The sequence below is a fragment of the Mus caroli genome, chromosome 15 (assembly GCF_900094665.2).
Source record: "Mus caroli chromosome 15, CAROLI_EIJ_v1.1, whole genome shotgun sequence".
Classification (NCBI taxonomy): Eukaryota; Metazoa; Chordata; class Mammalia; order Rodentia; family Muridae; genus Mus; species Mus caroli.
The window spans coordinates 47617909-47640779 of NC_034584.1; the positions used below are offsets into that span (position 1 = coordinate 47617909).

A 22871-nucleotide genomic window follows, 5' to 3' on the forward strand; every position below is an offset into this window, starting at 1 on the left:
TAGCTGTCTTCAGACACTCCAGAAGAGGGCATCAGATCTTTGTTACAGATGGTTGTGAGCCACCATGTGGTTGCTGGGATTTGAACTCCGGACCTTCAGAAGAGCAGTCGGGTGCTCTTACCCACTGAGCCATCTCACCAGTCCCCCTTTTCTATTTTTTATGAAGCTAAGTTTAGAGGAAGAAATTCAACACCAGTATTAGGCAGGGGGAGTCAATAGAAAAAGGTGTAGGATTCACATCTGTGCAAAAGGGGGAACTGAGAACAAAGTCAGAATTGCATGGAAGCTTCATTTGTGTCTTACAGAATGAGGAAAGAAGTGGCACAGAAACAGCTGAGGATGGGGAATCTTAGAAGATGCATCTTGGTTGTGCTTTTTGCTGAGTAAGCAGTTTTAAAGACTACAGACCTGCTTGTCTATACTGAAGGAGACATTCCTGGTGGATAAAGTCACCCTGAAGAGCTTCGACACATTTAACATTTTATTAATTATTAAAGTAAGCTCTTCTTTAGGCTGGAGAGACACCCAATGATACAGGAAGCAACTTCCCATAAGAAAAGGGACAAGAAGGAAATGTAACTGCATGCTTTCCCCTCTGACCCAATGAAGACTGATCATGATCTCCATACTATCTGGCTGGGAGAATGAAGAGAGTATGTGAATGAGGTAGCACAAAGAGTGGGCAGACTAGCCCCTGTCCAAAAGCCACCCCGGATCTGTGGATGAAACACACGCACATATTAACTTATTTTTATTATGGTTTAGCTCAATGGTTGGGCTATTTAAATTTTTTTTGGCTGTTGCACCCTCTTTTTCATTCCCAGTCCAACATCTCCAAATTTTCCCTCAACTTTAGGTGCTTCAGTCCTAGCTCAGCACCCTAAATCTGTCCTCAGCTTAGTTGTGTTTGTAATTTCCCACCTGTTACCACAGTTCTCATATTGGAAGCAGCCATTGACCACTCTACCCTAGATCTCACATGACTCTTTCTCCCTCCAAAGCATGGTGAATCTTTTCTCCTCCTTTTATCTGCTAGCCTGCCTGAGGGGAAAACTGGAAGTCTCACCTATTTTGCCTAGGTCATTGGCTGCAAACATCTTTACTGATCAATCAAGAACCAATTGGTGAACAGGACCTTCAGTGTTCACACACAGATTTCTGATTAAAGCCTCAGAACCAACCCCTACTAGACATAGGTCAGGTAATCAACCCAGGAAACACAAATCACTCTAGTATCTATCATGGTCTTAATATTTGTATGCCCCCAGTTTCTTATGTTAAATTCTTACCCTCAACTTGATAATATTAGGAGGTAGGGCCCTTGTGACATGACTCTATCATGGAGACAAAGACAAGAGTTAGCCTAGCAAGGAAACAAAGACCATCCCATCTGTGAAGATGCTTCTATGAAGTCTTGCTTCTAGGACACAAGCCCTCACCAACATTCAGTTTGCAGGAATTTTGATTTTGGCCTTTTCAGTCTCTAGAATGATGAGAAACTATGTGTGGTTTATACATTACTGAGTTTACCATTTTTTTATAGCAACCTGATTATACTTTCAAGAAGAATATGAGTCTTTCAAGAAGAATATGGTTTAGAGTAGAAAAATGAATAGTTACAAATCATAGGTAGGAATTCAAACCCCCAGTATATCCCAGCTGTACTCTGTAGCCAGCTGATACTTTATGAAGTTTGAGGAAATCACATTCACCACTGCAGCCCCACATTCACCACTGCATCCCCAGACAGCGTCCAGTAAGTTCTTCGACATGCTTCTGGGTCTATGAAGAAGCTCCCCATTAGACAAGCATGTGCATCAACCAATACCATCACTGATGAAGCATGCCTCCCCTGACAGCCTTGCCATATCTCACTGTGAGCTCCTATATTACATTCAATTTGACAGCAAGAGAGAACCTGGATATGAGCTTTCTGACCCATGTGATAGAAATCAACATGGGGACCAAGGAGGAGGTATAAATGGATGCTAATGACATTTATCTTAGGTATCAAGGGCAGTAACAAGAATCAAAACATGGTAATCTATATTGGAGGGACAGTTTCTATTGGAGAAATTCAGCCCAGAGAGCTTAGGCATAATATTTTGGCAAACGTTAACAATCTTTTCTTTTGGCTGGAAAGAACCCCAATGATATAGGGAAGCAACTCCCTATGAGAAAATGATCAGGAAGGAAATGTGATTCCAGGTTTTTTTCCTTTGACCCAAGAAAAACTAACCACAGTTTCCATTCTATCTGACTGGGAGAATAACACAGACTGCTCACACCCAGAGCCTGGGCCCCATATCTTCCTGTTCCCCTACATAGGTCTTCAAATCACTTTTCCACTAGCTCTCATTTGGAGTCTATCAGCTGGGACCTGTCCTTCCCACTCAATCCCCTAGGGTGATAAGCAAATTTTCCAGCAGCCCTGCATTGGGAGATGGTGCCAAACCAAACAAGTCCAGCTGCGCCAAAGTGCTTGACTCACTAGCCCTGATCTCCTCCCAGCTGAAACTGCAGGAGTTTTGAGCCCCATGGCCAACAGACATGATCTCAGGAAAAAGACAGGAGAGACCTGTTTCACACTCTGAAGCAGGAGCACAGAACTGTGAGAAGGGTCCCAGGCTTACTCATTCACAAAATGTTGATGTCTCACAATGTCATATTTACTGTGAGAGGAAAGATGACTGAGTGACAGAGATAATGGACATGATGACACTTGGAATGTAGACAGATGTTCTCAATTTTGAAGGACTGTTTATTCAATTTATTTCATTTATGTGTATGTTCGTGCACACACTCACATATGTGTCGCTGCAGACATGAGAAAGTCAGAGGACAAATTGAGGGCATCAGAACTTCCCTTCTAACATGCCCTTAGTTTTGACAATGAACACCTTTACCCACTGAGCCATGGCCTTAGTCTTCTATCTCACACAATCTCCACAGAACCAGCCAGTTCTTGTGCCTTCTATATTTTTGTATTTCCCTGTGCTAACAATAGTCCCTGGAACACAGCACACAAGGGCTCCTGTGGAGGTAGTGGGCCATTGTATCATAGGAAACCTGGTGCTAAACAAGTATTTCATTGTCCCCCTACATTTTCTGGATTCTTTTACATTTTGGTTGGGCTGCGTAATTAGTTCCAGCCAATAGACTGTAAGTGGAAATAATGTGCTCCTTCTAGGCAAGGATGGATATGCACAGCTAATTTTTCCCATCTTCCTAATCCCATGAAACGATGTTGGAATTTGAGCTTGATCCACAAGACAGAGGTTGCTTGATGTCAGAGTCATGAGCAGCCTCTCCAATTCTATGAGTTCTATTAGCAGTTCAGCAGAAAGAAAGTCTTGTTAGGTTAAGTGACTTTGATTTTGGGGTATGTCCATTACTGCTACAGAGGGTAGACTAAGGATTGATTTATCCATGCCTTAATCCCACCTTTACAGAACATTCCAGAGCATTAGTCACAAGGGCAAGAACATTTTGAAACTTAACAAAGAGATGGAAAGCTACAGAATTACATTTTAAGTGATTATGACGTTATTGACCTTTCCTAAATTGGATATTCTAAATGTTCTATGCATTTAGTGATTTTTGACCATACTCAGTAACACTGGCACTCATGTGCCTGTAGAAGACTCAAAAATGAAAGTTTTTCATGTGTTTACACAACTTAACATTTTCAAAGGCTGTTACAAGCATAGGAACTCACTAGAGTCTCCACAATGGTTCTGTATATGAGGATCACTGGTTTGGTGTGGTTCCTTCCACTCGACCAGAGCAGGGTTTGATCACTGACATGATCAAATTTTAAAACCCAAGACTTTTGTTTGGAAGCAAATGTCTAAGCCTTTTGCTTCCTGACTGATGTTTGACTTCCCACCATACAAGGTATAACGATAAGAGTGAACTAGTCTCACTCAGGATGATATACTCCAGATCCATCCATTTGCCTATGAATTTCATGAATTCATTGTTTTTAATAGCTGAGTGGTACTCCGTTGTGTTAATGTACCACATTTTCTGTATCCATTTCTCTGTTGAAGGACATCTGTTTTTTTCCAGCTTCTGGCTATTATAAATAAGGCTGCTATGAACATAGTGGAGCATGTGTCCTTATTACATGTTGGAGCATCTTCTGGGTATATGCCCAGGAGAAGTATTCCTGAGTCCTCAGGTAGTACTGTGCCCAATTTTCTGAGGAACCACCAAACTGATTTTCAGAGTGGTTGTACCAGGTTGCAATCCCACCAGCAATGGAGGAGTGTTCCTCTTTCTCCACATCCTCACCAGCATCTGTTGTTACCTGAGTTTTTTTTATTTTAACCATTCTGACTGATGAGAGGTGGAATCTCAGGGTTGTTTTGATTTGCATTTCCCTGATGACTAAAGATGCTGAGTGAGGTAACCCAATCACAAAAGAACACACATGATATGCACTCACTGATAAGTGGATATTAGCCCAGAAGCACAGAAGCTTGGAATACCCAAGTTACAATTCACAAACCACATGAAGCTCTAGGGGAAGGAAGACCATAGTGTGGATACTTCTATCCATCTTAGAAGGGGGGAACAAAACACCCATGGAAGGAGTTACAGAGACAAAGTGTGGAGTAGAGACTGAAGAAATGACCATCTAGGGACTGACTCATCTGGGGATCTATACCATTTACAATCACCAAACCCAGACACTGTTGTGGATGCCAACAAGTGCTTACTGACAGGAGCCTGACATAGCTGTCTCCTGAGAGGCTCTGCCAGTGCCTCATAAGTACAGAAGTGGATGCTCACAGCCATCCATTGGAGGGAACAAAGGGTCCCCAATGAAGGAGCTAGAGAAAGTACCCAAGGAGCTGAAGGGGTTTGCAGCCCCATAGGAGGAACAACAGTATGAACCAACCAGTACCCCCAGAACTCCCAGGGACTAAACCACCAACCAAAGAAAACACATGGTGAGACTCATGGCTCCAGCTTCATATGCAGCAGAGGATGGTCTAGTCGGACATCAATGGGAGGAGAGGCCCTTTGTACTATGAAGGCTCTATGCCCCAGTGTGGGGAAATGCCAGGGCCAGGAAGCAGGAGTGGGTGGGTTGGTGAGCAGGGGGAGGGAAAGGGAATAGGGGGAGGGTGTTTTTGGGAGGGGAAACCAGGAAAGGGGATAACATTTGATATGTAAATAAAGAAAATATCTAATAAAAAATGTGTGAACTAGCCTTCAGAGCATTGGTAGTTGGTTTAGAATAAAGAGTATATACAGAAATAATGTATAGAAATAATAATAAAGAGTAATAAAGAATAATATAGAATAATATTAAAATAATAAAGTATTTCTGATTTTGTAAATAGCAGCAGCCCATAGACTTACTTTGTTTTGTCTTATTTTTATACAGTAAGGACTCTACATGTAGCCTAGATTAACTCTTTGTTCTCCTGCTGCAGCTTCCTAGGCGTTCGGATTATAAGAGTGCAACACTATGCTGGATATGCTGCCCTGTATAGTAAATAGAGTGTTCTATTCTTTTTTTTTTTTTTTTTCAAGACAGGGTTTCTCTGTATAGTCCTGGCTGTCCTGGAACTCACTCTGCAGACCAGGCTGGCCTCGAACTCAGAAATCCGCCTGCCTCTGCCTCCCAAGTGCTGAGATTAAAGGCGTGCGCCACCACACCCGGCGAGTGTTCTATTCTTAATTTATCTTTGCTATACATCGGGACTCCATTATTAGGATGTGAGCAGGGAGCAAAACCAGGTTTGGATAATCTTCTTCACTCACCCAAATCAAGGAGAGGAACAGTGTAGGGGTGCTTAGGGTCAGGACCCTAACTTGCTTCTAGTTCAATGGGAAAATTTCCAGAAATCTGTGAAAAATAGCCTCTCCTTAGCATGTTCCCAAAAGGAATAATTTTACAGCTCCAACCAATCATAATAGGAAATGGTACTTTCTTAGCTACACCATCTATAGACACAGATAGCCTGTGGTCTCACAATTCCCTTTTTCTGTTTTCTTTTTTCCCCCTTTATTGAAAATAGTTTTTTTCCCTCACATAATATCTCCATTCTCTATTCCTCCCCATTCCTCCTCACTTCCCCTTTTCTGTTTCTCGTTAGAAATCAAACCTGCTTCCAAGGAGCAATAATAAAACAGAACAAAAAACAAAAACTAATACATCAGAATAGGACAAAATAAGCAAACAGAGGGAAAAGTACCAAGAAAAGTCACAAGGAACAGTTATAGATGCATAGACCCACTCATTTACACACGTAGGAAGCCCATAAAACACTAAAATGGAAGCCATAATATATATGCAAAGGACATGTAAGCTTAAAAAATGTAAATAAAAATTAAAAAAAAAAAACAAAGTAAGGTTTAAAAAAACAAAAGGCCCTGACATGACATAATGAGACAAGAAACCTCCCAAGATGCCCTAGCATTCATTCTCTGTTGATTGGACATGCAGCCTGCTGTACTAGCTTTCTATATGACTACTCAATGGCCCTTACTTTCAGCTCTCTTTCCCCATATTTCCTTCCTTACTCCCAACTTCCATTTTCCTCCCCACTTGATCCTTCTGTTTCAGCCCTAACAACATCCATCCATAAATATCTATTCTATTCCCCTTTGTCCTCTCTAGACCCGTTCTCTATAACTAATCTCTGTGGGTCTATGAAATGTAGCATAGTTATCACTGGCTTAACAACTCTTATCCACATATAAGCAAATAAATACATACCATATTTGTCTTTCTGAGTCTGATTTTTCTCATTCAGGGTGATCTATTTGTAGTTCCATCCATTTATCAATAGATTTCATTTTTTTAATTGTTGAGTAATATTTTGTAAATATACTACATTTTCTTTATCCACTTATCTGTTGATAGACTTCTAGGTTGTTCCCAATTTCTGCTTGTGATGAATAGAGCAGCAATGGACTTGGTTGAGCAAGTATCTGTGTGGTAAGATGAAGTAACTTTTTGGAATGTGCCTAAGGATGGCATAGCTAGATTTTGAGGTAGACAAATTCCCATGTTGTTGAGGAAGTTCCACACTTATTTCCATAGTGGCTGTAAGAGTTTGCACGCCCATCGGCAATGTGTACGTGCTCCTTGTATTCCAAATCCTTGCCAGAATGAGCTATCAGTTGTGTTATTGATAGCTGTCTGATGGATGCAAGATGGAATCTTAAAGTACTTTTGATTTGCATCTCCCCGATGGCTAAAAATGCTGAACATTTCTTTAATGGCTTCACAGCCATTTGAGATTCCTCTATTGAGACCTCTCTGCTTAGATTTGTTTCGCATTTTAAAAGTCAGCTTATTTGTTTTATTGATATGAACTTTTTGAATTCTTATATATTTTGGATATTAACCCTCTAGGGGATGTTGTACTTGGTAAATTTTTTTCCCCCATTTTGTAGGCTACCACCTTGTCTGAATGACAGAGTTCCTTTCATTTTCCTGAGGTCTTATTTATTGTTATTCTTATTGCCTATGAAAGTGGTTAATCTTGAATCCAGCCACTTTGCTGAAAGTGTTTATCAGCTCTACGAGTTCTCTGATGAAATTTTTTAGGGTCAGTTATATATAGTATCATCATCTGTGAGAAAAGATACTTGACTTCTTCCTTTTCAACTTGTACACCTTGATCTTCTTCAGTTGTCTTTTTGCTCTAGCCTAAACTTTAAGTACTATATTGAATAGCTATGGAGTGGACAACTTTGTCTTGTTTCTATTTTATGATAGGCCTTTTTTTCATCTAATGAGATGATTATGTGGTTTTTTTTCCTTTCAGTCTTTTTATATGGTGGATTACATTTTCTGATTTTTACATATTGAACCATCCTTGCATCTCTGGAATGAAGCCTAATTGATCATGGTGGATGTTTATTTTTTTATATGTTCTTAGGTTCAGTTTGCATGAGTTTTATTGACTAGTTTTGAATCTATGTTCATAAGGGAAGCTGTTCTCTAATTATTCTCTCTCTTTGTTGAACCTCTCAGTGCTCTCAGTGGTTCTTTTTTGTTGTTGTTGTTGTTTTGTTTTTTCGAGACAGGGTTTCTCTGTGTAGCTCTGGCTGTCCTGGAACTCACTCTGTAGACCAGGCTGGTCTCGAACTCTTCTCAGTGGTTCTTATCCTGTGAGTCACAATCCCTTTGGGGATCAAACGATCCTTTCAGAGGGGTTCTTGTATCAGATATCATGCATATTAGATATTTACATCACAATTCATAACAGTAGCAAGATTATAGGTACAAATAAATTTTATGGCTGGGATCACCATGACATGAGGTATTGATAAAAGATTCACAGCGTTAGTTAGGTTGAGAACACTGTTCTGTGCTGTATTGAATAGATACGAAGAGAGTGGAAAACCTGTCTTGTTTCTGATTTTAGTGGCAATGCTTTGAGTTTCTCTCCATTTAAGCTGTCTATAGCCTTGCTGTAAACTGCGTTTATTATGTTGAGGGATGTCCCTTGTAGTTATACTTTTTCCAGGACCTTTATCATGAAGTGATGTTGAATTTAGCAAAGGCCTTTTCTGCATCTGTTGAGATGATTATGTAGTTTTGTCTTTCAGTCTGCTTATATGGTGAATTACATGTATCAATTTATAAATTTTCCTGTTTCTCTGGGATGAAGCCTACTTGATCATGGTGGATGCTGTTTTTGATGTGTTATTCAATATAAGTTGCAAATATTTTATTGAGAATTTTTTTCATCTATACACATAAAGAAAATTGGTCTGTAATTTTCTATCATTGTTGGGCCTTCTTAAAAAATATACTGCCTATTATTTAAAACAATTTTTAAATTTAATATATTTTGATCATATTCTTCCGTTGCCCCAAGTATTTCTAGATCTTCTCCTCTTTCTATCCACTCATCTTGAAGTTCTTTCTCAAAACCTAGAAAATACAACTATAAAACCCCTAAATACCAAAAACACAAAAGCCACAGCCAAAAGAACAGTGGCAAAACAAAAATCCAAATCCAAACCAGCCAGCCAAACAACTTGCCACCTCTTCCCACAAAAAGCACACAACAAACAATAAAAGTACACAGAAAAAATGTAGTGTCTATTATATGGTCAACTACTCCTGAACATGAGACTTGTCCTAAAGTGGTGGATATACTCAGTGTCATTTTATTTGAGAAAACTGATTTTCCCGTTCGCAGCATGTATGTGACAGGTCAGTTGTTAACAGATATAGCACATCTGTCCAGGCTCTTCTGGCTTTTAGAGTCTCCATTGAGAAGTAAGGTAATACTTTAATAACAAATATGTTGATTTTAATTAATTAATCAATTACTTAAAAATATAACAACAAATGTAACTTAGGTATCAAGGTAATTGTGGCCTTGTTAAAAGAACTGGATAGTGCTACTGCTGTCCTATTTTGTGGAATGATTTGAGCAGTATTGTGGTTAATTCTTCTTTGAAAGTCTGGTAGAATTTTATACTAAAACCATCTTTCCCTGGACTTTTAATTACTGTTTCCATTTCACTAGAGGTTATAGATCTGTTTAAATTGCTCATCTTATCTTGATTTAACTTTGGTAAATGGCATGTATTAAGAAAACTATCCAGTCCTTTCAGAGTTTCCAATTTGGTGAAGTATAGGTTTTTTTTTTTTAATTTTTTATTTATTTATTTTTTTAGATTTATTTATTTATTTATTATATGTAAGTACACTATAGCTGTCTTCAGACACTCCAGAAGAGGGAGTCAGATCTTGTTAAGGATGGTTGTGAGCCACCATGTGGTTGCTGGGATTTGAACTCCGGACCTTCGGAAGAGCAGTCGGGTGCTCTTACCCACTGAGCCATCTCACCAGCCCGAAGTATAGGTTTTTAAACTGTTTTTTTATGATTCTCTAGATTTCCTCAGTTGTTATATCCTCTTTTTGCTGCTGTTATATCCTCTTTTTGAGCTGAGTTTTTATTAATTTGGATTTTCTCTCTATGATTTTGATTGGATTCAGATTTTACTAATTTGTTAATCGTATAAAATTTTTAAAAAGAAACAACTCTTTGTTTCACTGATTTTCTGTGTGTGTGTGTGCACCCACACGCACACTCACACACACACACGTGCATGCATGTGCAGGCAAATATATTCTATTATATATATATATATATATATATATATATATATTTCAGTTCTAAGGTTGACTATTTCTTTCTGTATACTCTATTTGAATGTTATTTTTGCTTTTGTTCTAGAGCTTTCAGGTATGCTCTTAAGATACTAATATGAGATCTCTCCAATTATTTTACGTAGGTACCCAGTACAATAAACTTGCCTTTTAGATCTGCTTATATTGTACCCTATAATTTTGAATATGTTATATATTCATTTTCATTCAATTCTAGATTGTAATTTATTTCTTAATTTCTGTCTTGACCCATATTTTACTCAGTAGTGAGTTGTTGAGTTTCCATGAGTTTGTGAACTTTCTGTTATATATATTACTGTTGATATCTAGATTTAATCTGTGATGGTCAGAGAGAATATAGAGTGTTATTTTAATTTTCTTCTATGTGTTCAGACTTGCTTTGTTGCTGAATATGTGGTGAAATTTGAAAGAAGGTCCATGAGTTGCTGAGAAGGTGGACTCTTTTGTGTTTGGGTAAAATGTTCTGTAAACATGTTAGGTCCATTTGGTTTATAACATCAGTTAGTTCCAATATTTCTCTGTTTAGTTTTGTCCGGATAACCTGTCTATTGGTAAAAGTGAGTTATTGAAGCCACTCAATATCATTGTGTGAAGGTCAATATGTGATTTAAGCTTTAGTGATGTTTCTTTTATGAATTTGTGTACCCTTGTGCTTGGTATATAAAAGCTAAGAATTGTAGTGTTCGCTTTGTGGATTTTTCCTTTGGTGAATATGTAGTGTCCGTCTCTACCTGTTCTGATTAGATTTGGTTTGCATTCTATTTTGTCAATATTAATATGACTACAAAGCTACACCAGCTTTCTTCTTCTTTTTTTAAAAATATTTTATGTGCATTGATGTGAGGGTATCAGGTGCCCTGGGACTGAAGTTATAGACAGGTGTGAACTGCTATGTGGGTACTAGGAATTGAACTCCAGTCTTCTGAAGGAGTAGTCATGGCTCTTAACTGCCGAGCCATCTCTCCAGGCCTACCAGCTTTCCTCTTAGGTTCATTTGCTTGGAATATCTTTATACATCTTTTTACCCTAAATTGATGACAGTCCTCAGTGTTAAAGTGTGTTTCTTGGATTCATCAGAAGGATGAATCCTGGTTTTGCATTCATTCTGGTTTTTTCTATTGGGGAATTGGGACAATTGACATGGAGCGACGGCTATGAAAAGTGCTGTTGATTCCTGTTATTTTGGTTTTTTTTTTTCGTTGTTGTTTTGGTGGTGGTGGTGGTGGTGGTGGTGGTGGTGGTGGTGGTGGTGTGTGTGTGAGTGTGTCCTCTTTTGGTTTGCCGGTCTGGAATTCCTGTTTCTTGGATATGGTTAACCTCTTCAGATTGGAATTTTCTTCCTAGTGCCTTTAATAGGGATAAATATTATTTATATTTGTCTTAATTTCTACAACTATTGAGATAAGAAGTTTGCTGGGTATAGTAGTCCAGACTGGTGTTCTCTTAGAGTTCATAGCACATCGGTCCAGGCTCTTCTGGCTTCTAGAGTCTCCACTGAGAAGTGAGGTATTACTTTAATAGCTCTGACTTTATATATTATCTGGTCTTTTCCCCCTTGTATTCTTTCTTTGTTTTGTATGATTTTTGTTTTGAATATTATGTGATCTGTGGAACTCTGAGTCCTACATAGTCGTGCGGAAGGGATGTTCCTGCCCCTGGAGCACAGCTAGCTGAGTGTGGGTCTCCATGAGTATTGATGGTTGCTAGGTGTAGGGCTTGTTTGTATATTTTAGTTTATGTCCCTCTTTTGGGGGAAATGTCCTCTCTGCCAAGACTAACGACTCCATGATAATTAAAGGCAACATGAGTCTGGGATGCAAGGTTGTGTCTCAGCAAAGTGGTAACTGCTATGACCTCCAGGACAGATATTTCCTACAGCTGTGGGAAAGAACTCTGAAAACATGAACTCAAAAATATATAATTTCTCAACTATGCAAAAATATAAGGATGCAATGTGAATCATATGAGAGGCTTCATGGACCTAAAAGAACAGAGGCAGCTACACTATGACCCAGCTTGTGAAAAAGATACTAAGGAAGGAGATAAGGAGATTTATTGAGTGATGATCTCAGGAGGAGATCCTGGAGTAAAAGACTGAATTGATATGTAAGTAAAAAACTAGGTAAGAGAGAGCTACCCAGAAGTAGCTTCTTGAAGAGTGAACACAGATCTTTAAGAATTTTTTTCTAGCAGCTTTTCTGACTTTTGGTCAGAAAGCCCATTCAGAGAGCTTTTAGAATATTTTTCTAGCAAGACAGAGCCATTTCAAGCAGAGAGCTATCTCTAGCAAACTACAGAGCTAAGAGGTCTAAACAGAGAGATGTCTATGGAACCATTTCAAGCAGATGTCTATGGAACCATCACAGCTGTCAGGTTGCACACCACCATTTGACTTTGAGTCATTTACTTTTCCAACACCCCTTCCTCAGGACACCTGACCAAGCCAATGCTGGTCCTTGGCAGGGAATTTTTTGTTTCCATGTTCAGTCTATTTGGTGTTCTGTATGCTTATACTTTGATAGGCACCTCTTTCTTTAGATTAAGAAAATTTTATTGTATGATTATATTCTGTGCTTTTGACCTGAATTTTTCCTTCCTCTATTCCTATTCTTATGTTTGGTCTTTTCATAGTATCCCAGATTTCCTAAATGCTCTGTGCCTGGATACTTTTTTAGACTTAATATTTTCTTTAACCAAGGTGCACATTTCTTCTATCGTGTCTTTAATACCTTAGATTCTCTCTTTCATCTCTTTACTCTGTTAGTAAGGCTTGCTTTTGAGCTTCCTGTTTAAGTTTCTAAGTTTTTTATTTTCAGATTTCCTTCCTTCCTTCCTTCCTTCCTTCCTTCCTTCCTTCCTTCCTTCCTTCCTTCCTTCCTTCCGTTCTTTTAAATTTATTATTATTATTTTTAATTTTAAGTGCATTGGTGTTTTGCCTGTACTTTTGCTGAAGGTGTTGGATCTCTGGGAACTGGAGTTACAGTTATAAACTGCTGTGTGCATGCTGGGAATTAAACCTGGATCCTCTGAAAGGGCAGCAGCTAAGAGCGCTCTTAACCTCAAGCCATCTCTTTAGCCCTATTTGGGATTTTTTGTTGATTCTACTTCCATGTTCATGTCTTGAACTCTTTTATTCATTTCCTACCATTATTTGTTTGTGTTTTTATAGATTTCTTTCTCTTTTTAAAAAAGATTTATTTGTTTTATTATATGAGTACACTGTAGCTGTCTTCAGACACACAAGAAGAGGGTAACAGATCTCATTACAGATGGTTGTAAGCTACCATGTGGTTGCTGGGAATTGAACTCAAGACTCCTTGGAAAAGGAGTAAGTCCTCTAAACCACTGAGCTATCTCTCCAGTCCCTTCATAGATTTCTTTTTTAGAATTTTTCTTATTTACTTTTTAAGAATAGCTATCATATTCATAAGGGCAATTTTAAGTTCTTTGTCTTGTGCTTCAGCTATGTTTCAGTTCTTAGGGCCTTCTCTTGTGCCGTTGCTGGGCTCTAGTGGACATATATTGTCCTGGCTATTATTATTTCTTGTTTGTTTTTGTTTTGTTTTCTTTTGTTTTAGCCTGGGGTCTTGATATCTTGGTTTGGAATGATTGTACTTCTAGGTTTGGGGTGACCGTAATTCTTATGTTTATTGGGTGAGTGTTTTGCTCCTCAGTTTCTGTTGCCCATTCTGGTTCTTAGGAAGATATAGTGACTGTGTGTCAGCTCCTAGGGAGTCCTCACATTTTTCTAAATGTGTCACCTGGAGGTTGCAGGAAAAATGTGTTCCTAGGTATTTGGAGCTGAAATATGGATGGGCTGTAGTGGAGGTTGCTAAGAAGGTCCACAGGAGGATGGAAGGCAGGGTGTGCTATCAGAACCTGCTTAGTTCCCTGGAATGGGGGCAGAGGGTGAGGAGAGGCCACGGTAGGTAGCCTGCTTCAGAGCTAGGATAATACTGTGGAGATGGATTTGGAAGGGAGAAAGTAAAGATTTGAAGCTCACCTACCTGCTTTGCAGGCCTATTTGCTTCTCTGGCAAGCTTGCCTGGGGAATTCGCAGGGGATGCCTCTTGGAGTTGGGTATTGAATGAATGGGTGGGGGGTGGGTGGGGTGGAAATCTGGAGAAGAGCTACATGATCTACTGAAGTTAGGGACAGAGAGGAGGGGGACACCACAGCACATGGTCTGTTACAGAGTTAGGGCTAAGACAAACGATTGGATTTAGAGGGGAAGAGGGAGAGGAGAAGGGTCACAGTTAGGCTACCTGCTAACTTGGTTGGAGTGGCCTGCAGGTTTCTAGGGCACTTAAAGAGGTGGTGGGTCACACCTTTAATGCCAGCACTCAGGAGGCAGAGGCAGTTGGATGTCTATGAATCCAAGGCCAGCCTGGTCTACAGATAGAATTCCAGGACATCCAAGGCTTCACAGAGAAATCCTGCTCAACAAACAAACAAGATTCTTACAAACACCTGGAGTTGATAAACCCTAACATATGATTAGGAAAGGTTTTCTGTTCATTCTCAGGAGAGGGCTTTGCAACTCTTCTAGAACTTTGAACCGCTTGTTTCCACTGCCAAAGCTAACAAATGTTAGAATCAGACTCTGACTCCTCAACAGTGTATAAGTCATGTACTGAGATGACATAACCTTTTTAAGAATCAATTTCAACATTAATTTTGCATTCAAACCCTACTTTCATCTCCACAAAGAACATCTATTTCTGTATCTTTCTTTGCATTCTTTCTGAAAAGGTTCCACTTGCCTTCTGTCATTCAATACCCTTCAATCCTTCAATCCCTGGTCATCTCTGTGAGCATCCCTGATGATTATTTCCGGCCATACTCACAACCATATTCTTCATATCTATGGAGTGCTTGATTCACCTACTGCAGAGCTTGTGCTAGGACTGACTGGAACACAGTGGTGAGTTGCACAATTTAGATCAATGCTCACTTCTAGTCCAACAGAACAGAGTGTTTGCTTCCTGTTTCTGCAACGAGTTCATGTATTCTTGTTTTAATCCTAACAATAGGTCACTGACGTGAATATCTGGCTGTCTTAGTTCAGGTAAACTCTTTGATGGGTGTGGCCATTCTTGTGTTGTACATTTGTGAAATCTATAATACAAGGCAATGGAGTGAGCCTTTTGATGACTATCTACTTCTGTATATAAGTGAGTAATATCCTGTGTCATAAGAGATGGCGAGATAGAAAGACGAATGAGGGAAGAAGAGATACGTTTAGACCTGGACTGCCAGGAGCACAGATTGTAGATTTGTTCAAATAATGAATAATGATACTGAATAAGGCGCAGGTACGAGCTAGGACCTGCTGACTGCCAAACTCACCGAGGAAGTGTGATGGTGAACCACTAATGACTCAATGAGTCAGCTCACCCTAACTTGTTGAAGCGGATCCATGTCATGACAATGACATCATGAAGTTTATAACATTAAAATGAGTTTCCACAGGTTGGTTCTGATTTATTGGGACTTACCTGGGCTGTGTCGAATGGACACATGGCAGCTAAATGCTAGAAAGGGTGGATTCAGTTCATTTATGGTAACTGTGTATTGCAGAATTTGTTCCCAGTATTAGTTACTTTGCATACCAAGTCAATTTGCATAAATGGTTTTGCAATATATAAAATCCATCTGACTGTGGGATTAGTTATGTAAAAACCCCAAGTCAGTTTAAATAAACATTTCTTTTTTTGCACAAATACTAAAATTATTTGATTAAATCCTGGAGAGATGGCCCAGCAGTTAAGAGTTCATACTGCTCTTGCAGAGGATCTCAGCTTGCTTCCCATAACGCATATCAGGTAGCTCACCACTGCTTTCAACTCCAGCTCCGGGGGATGAAATAAATCTGGCCTCCCAGGCACCTGTACTCGTGAGGACAGACCACATCGGATCCATACACACATACCTCATTAAAAATAAAATAAATGGCTTTTAAAAATCGAAAATAGATTTTTTTATATTCTGAATTTGGTTTTCCCTTCCTGAACTTCTCCCAGGTCTTCTCCAACTCTCCACCCAACCCAAATCTACACCATTTCTTTCCCTGTCTCAATAGAGTAGAAACAGGCATAGGATATAATAATATAATATAATATAATATAATATAATATAATATAATATCTAATCAAACTGGAATAGAATAAAACGAACAAATTACCAAGAGAAAAAGAGCCAAAAAATTATAGGGCTGGAGAGATGGATCAGAGGTTAAGAGCACTGATTGCTCTTCCAAAGGTCCCGAGTTCAATTCCCAACAACCACATGGTGGCTCACAACCATCTGTAATGGATCCAATACCCTCTTCTGATGTGTTTGAAGAAAGTGACAGTGTACTCACATACATAAAATAAATAAATCTTTAAAAAATACTTATAGATGCAAAGATACACACTTTTGCATACACAGAAATCCCATAAAAACACAAGAGCGAAAATATATGCAAAAGACCTGTAAGAGAAAAAAAAAAAACAGAGTGAAAGAAAGAAAATAAAGATAGTGCCCATACAAAGCACACGAGGCAAGGAACGTCCAAAATTGCTATTGTGCTCATTTTGTGTTGCCCTTCTAACACTGGGCCTGGGGTGCCTGCCCTTAGACCCAGTGAGGATCTATTGGAGAAAATTAATTTTTCCATTATGAGCAGTTATCAGTTGTAGATAGTTTCTAGGATAGGGAGGTGGGTTCATTTCTATTTCCATGGACATTACTGGGACTCTTGGTGGCCCAGACCTATGTAGGGACTGTGCAGGCTATCATAGTGAGACTCTGCTTCAAACAAACAAACAAACAAACAAACAAACAAACAAAACCGACACAAAGCAAGAATGGCAACAAATCCATTTGACTATGGAATGATGGCTAGTTTTAAATCCAGAGGAGAAGTCTGAGGTTAAACCTAACTCAAGCCCTTATTTCATACATGGGAAAATGGCCCTATAAATATCCCCAATCACTTATCAACACTCAAGTGACCAATTGATATGGAGAGCTAACCTAAATCTCAAACTTGGTAGTGTCCACGTGTGCACCTTCTTCCATATCACAGTGTGAAGAACTGGAAAGGTGCTATGACTAGCCCCATGAGGGCTAATGTGTATTTGAAGCCTTATACCTGTGATGTACATACCCAGACAGACCAGTGTGGGGAAGAGGTATTGCGCTAGAGCTCATTGATTTAATGGGGTTAAATCACACTTGGAAAAACGAATCCTAGGGAAAGCACAAAATGACAGTGTGTCACTCAAGATGTAATGCAGAGTGCAGAAAATGAGACACTATTCTAAAACACTTGGGAGGAAGACATGGAATAGATTGTAATCTATGTCTTCATTTTCCAGGTCTCTGATATAGATTATAGTTGTTTATTATTATTGTTGTTGTTGTTATTTTTTGCTGGTTTCTCGGGATTAGAAACTATCATAGATGTCTTGTTGTAAAACAAGCAAACAAACCAACCTGAATGTATGCTTTCCCAATTTGGAGGCCTTGAATCCTAAACCCAGGTGGCTATACGGCTGAGCTCTATTTCCAGGCTTCAGAAAGACATTTCTCTGCTTCTCTCCATGTAGTGGCTCCAGGCTACCCATAGACCATGGCTGCATCAGTCAGCTTGACACCTCTGTGATCAGGCTGTCCCTCTTCTCCCCCGAGTGTCTCTAAGGGTACTGATGTAAGCATGTAGGACCGATGCAGATAGTCTAGGGTTCTTAAGAACCCTCCCTAACAACATCTGCAAAGGCTCTTTTCCAGGTAAGATTATATTCTCAGGCTCTGGGTATCTGACATGAATATCTGAATATCTGTGGGTAGTCAGAGTGAGGGTTTTTTTTTTTTTTTTTTTGTCTTTGCTTTTGTTCTGTTTTGGAGGCAGGGTCTCAAGATGTAGCTCCGGCTGCCCTAGCACTTACTGTATGAATCAAACTGGTCTCAAATTTATAGAGATCTACTTGGGTCCTGAATGTGCTGGGATTAAAGCTATGCATCACCACATTCAATCATAGTGTTTTGTTTCTGAGAACCATATACCTTACCTCTATTGCTGTAAAAACTTAGGATTTGTCCTATTTCCTGTGCAGTCCAAGCTAATCTTGATCTCATGATCCTTTTGCCCTGGCCTCTTCCTACTGGGATTGCAGTGTGATTCATCACGCCCAGCTTGGGTAGTTGATTACTTTTGACAATACATGCTCCTGGTATGAGAGTTTGTGACAGAGGGCAGAACCTTGTCTTTTTTCCTTACTGCTGATTCCAAAATATCAGGCATAGTGTCTGACAGAGTAGACATTTAGTAAATATTTGGAAAGTTAATAAACTTATCTTTAAATTTAGTTTTGATAAAATAAATGTATAATTTGATGATTTTAATTTAACTACTCAAGTGTAATTTTATCAGTAAAAATGCAATGTGTGGGAAGAAAACAGGAGGGAACAAAAACAAGAAAGGAGGAAGGGAGTAGAGGAAGGGAGAAGAATAAGGAAAGGGGGGAAATGCTAGTTCCAGTGTTATCTGCAAATTCTTGTAGAATAGGTTAAAAGTGACCAGGAGCAGGTGACATTCAGAAGCTGAAGGCCGAATAAGGAAGAAATGGAGCACATATTTCACCCGAGGCACTAAGTCTACCTATCTTCTAATATGGTGCATCTCTTGCTGGGTTCTAGAGACCAGGGGGAGAAGGACAGAGAAGACAGAATGAAGAGGAGGTTGCCACGAGGCTGGATGGCTCATGAGCACATGCCCAGGAGAAGTGGACCCTGAGGACAGGCTGATGGAGCTGAGGCAGCCTGGGCAAGACTCAAGCAGCAAGTAACAAGGCTCATATGGTTTGGATAGAGGTGAGAATAGCACAGAACCTTCCCATTCTAAGCTTACAGCTTGTAAGTAAAATACCGGGCTTTGTGTCTTTTCTATGGGCTAACTAGATTAAGTAATTCATTTACGCTACTGCTAAGTTCTGGTGGTGATGCTGGTGCATGCTTGGTACACTTGCCCTCAAGGATTGAGTATTATAGTAGGGTGTTTGCTAGCAAGGTTCCTTGTACAGATCACAGCATATAAGCCCCCAAAAAGGAGGGCCTGAATTGAATGGCTTTGATGCCCCTGGGTGTTATTTTAGGAAGCAACACTTGAATGGAGACCTTAAGTACAAGGAGCCACATTTAAAACTTGACATCTTCATAGGAAGTGGTAATTTTATAGCCGTTACACAATTTTTGGTATATACATATACTGAAACACCCTTACCTCATGGGATTATCTCCAAGGGTAAATTTTATTGTCTGGCCTAAATCCAGCTATTGGGAAATACCCACTTGGAGAGGCAAACTTCTGTCTCCGGCAGCACATTTCATAGGTGGATCTGCATCTTCAAGTCAGACTCTTCTTGAATGCTGAGCAGCACCTGTGAGTTATCTAAGATCATGACATCAGGGTTGGTCACCAGTTTGATCACCTATTCACTCATTTATCATTCATCCCATAGGGACTTATTGAAATCCTGTTGTGTGCTGTTCTGGAATTGGGAGATAAAGTTTGGATGACAGAGTAAGTAGCCCTGAATACTCCAGAGCTCGTTATCCCCATACATCAGGCTTTCTGGAAGACGGGTGCACTGACAAATTTAGAAATGCAAGAGCTTTGTTGGAGAGGTATGAACAGGTGAGAAAACGGGACTGGGCAAGGAGATGTCATCTTACACCCTTACAGACAAGCCATCCATGGAGGGAACAAGGAGGAATGAAGAGAGGAGGATGGAATCTCAGACCACAGTGCTGATTTAGAGCAGTTTCTGCCAAGCCAAAGATTTCCTACTAAGAGTCTCTGGTGGTCCTGCTTCCACTGTTAGGCTGAGCCATTGTCTGGGCTGCCTAAAAAGATCATGTCCTTAGCTTTCGAGCTGAAGCAGATCTTGAAGGAATAACAGCTGGAGGCTGTCAGCAAACTGCACTCCTTGCAGCTAAATAGCAAGTTCCTTCTTGAAGAGAGATCAAAGTGACTCAACCCCATGGCTGCCTCATAGGGTGACCAGGAAGGAGGCAAATAAACAGACATTTTAAATCCAGTAAGAGTAATGACAGGGTGCCATCAGAGCTTAAAGATAGAGCACTAGACTCAGGCTTGGGGAAATGTCCAGGATGATGCAGCATTCTATAGGATGCCTGGATTATAAGAAGGAGCCAAATGAAGGAGATAGGCAAGGTGGAGGGGGCTCAAGTCAGGAAACTGGGGTATATGAAGCCTCACAAGAGAGAAGGCCTGGTACTCTTGTGCAAGAGCAAGACCACTGACTGATTTTCTGTGTCTTTGCAAGGAGGTAGAACAAGAGGTGAAACCAGAGAAGAAAACGTGTTAAAACACGAAAGGCTGGGCACATTATGCTACGGAAGGCAGGTAGTGCACCATTTGCAAAATACTTCGGGACTCGAATGCATACATGTATTTCAACCATTTACCACTTGACCCTTCAGTGAGGCTTTCAGATTCCAAGCCCTTGGTGGTGTTTGGTCCTTAGAATAGGCATCAGTTTACTACTGCAGAAGAACTCAAGTTACTATTATTAGTCATTATCCCTTTATCAAATCTTTTACTCAAGGCCACACAGTTCATCACCCTACAAGACATAGCTCACAAGATTGGTGGACTGTGATAAAGGAGATAAAAAGCACAGAGCCATGGTATCCTCAAAGACATCAAACTGAGACATGGGTGCTAGAATCCCATGAACCACACAGGGTTTTCAGGAAAAGGCTCGAATAAGAACCCAAAGTGGGTTCTGCCCACTTCTAATTCAGAGAGCATTGTTTAGAAAACATGCCCAGGAATTTTACTTAAAGGATCCTATTCTGAGGAAATCATGATAAACTTGGTTTTATAATCACTATTGATGGGGCCTGGAGAGATGGCTCAGCAGTTAAGAACATTGACTGCTTTTCCAAAGGTTCTGAGTTCAATTTCCAGCAACCACATGGTAGCTCAGAACCATCTGTAATGGGGTCTGATGCCCTCTTCTATTGTGTCTGAAGACAGCGACAGTGTACTCAAATACATAAATTATAAAAAATCATTATTGATGACAGCAGTGATTATGGGCATCTAATTGGTATTTCCTGTTGCTATTTGAAACTCTTCTCTTGATTTTATGTATGCCCAGAACAGCCATATTGTACGTAAGAGGCAAGAACAATTAGCAATGCACACTTTCCTATGAGAAAAATCACAGCAAATACATGAATAAATAAAAGATTAAGGAACATGTCTGAGGCCCCGTAGGGGAGGTCCTCTAAAGTGGAACAAATTCATTGTTTTCAAAAAGAAACAAAGTAAGCTGAAGGGAAACAAACTTTGTTTAGATGTACACAAAAGACATTTATTAGAAAACCATTCTCATAATCTTATTGATCCTATTGACATACACACACACACATACACACATATATATACTATTATTTTGTAACTAAAGTAGAATAAAAATGATATATTCATCATGTACTTTATCTAAAAGGTAGTTTATTGAGGTATAATTTATATATCACAATGTTTACCCATTCTAAATTGAGTATTTCAGTGATTTTTTTGGCAAGTCTACAAGAGTACAACCATTACCAAATCCTGTTTCCACTCTGCCCTGTCTCTTGTACTGTTTACATTAATCCCTGTTCTGGCCCCTCTCAGGCAATCTCAGCATCTTCTCTTTTCCTATTTGCACATATGGAGCATTCAGACATAGGAATATAAAATGTGGTCATTTTCAACTGTTTTATTCCTCTTAGCATAATGTTTTGTGCTGTCTACATGTTGCAGCATGTCCAACAATTTGCTAGTTTTATCTGCTGAACAGTATTTTATTTAACTTTCTGATGGGCATGTAGATTATATCCACTTTTGGCAATTACGAATATTGTTCCTATAAATATTTGGATGCAAGGTTTTTTACAGACTAGGTTTTTGTTTTTCTTGAGCAGATAGCTAAATATAGTATTACTAGATCATATGGTAGTTATCTGCATAACTTTTTAAAAATATATATCATACAGATTTCCATCATGGCCAAACCATTTTTTAGAGACTAGAATTCACGATCAACTTGTCAAAATTCAAGTTGATCTACACCTTGACTGGTAGTTGTAACTGTATATGTTTGTTGAAGCCCTTCTAGTATATGTGGGGTAATATTACTTTGTGATTTTAATGTGCACCCACGTAAAAACTACTACTGATGAAGACTTAAACACAAATTTATTATATTTGTTTAGTGTATGATTGTGTGTGTGTGTGTGTTTGTGTGTGTTAGTTTAAATGAGAAATGTTCCCCATAGGCTAACACATTTGAACATTTGTTAGCCAATTGGTAGTAACTTTAATTTTTTCAAATCCTATTTTTAATGGTGGTTCTTAAATGTATTAACCTTTTTTGTAACCTGCCACCCACCGGAGGTAGTGGAATAGAAAGGATATGAGGGAAGGAGAGCTGTTTAGAAAGGTTCTTCGGAGCAACTCCTGTCTGTGTTGTCTGGAAATTGGCAGTTCAGTTCACAGGTCAGCAGCTTGATACACTCGAAAACACCTCACAAATACACCAGCAGTCCAGTTCGGTAGAGTTAGGTCAGGAACAGTGGTGGCATGATCTAGCAGAGACAGCCGGGCCTCAGCCTTGGCTTGAGTCAGCAG

At 39.5% G+C, this 22871-nt stretch overlaps 1 pseudogene; it reads left to right on the forward strand.

Moving 5' to 3' along the window:
• Positions 1–12336: 12336 nt before the first annotated feature.
• Positions 12337–12402, forward strand: LOC115029435 (annotated as a pseudogene).
• Positions 12403–22871: the final 10469 nt, after the last annotated feature.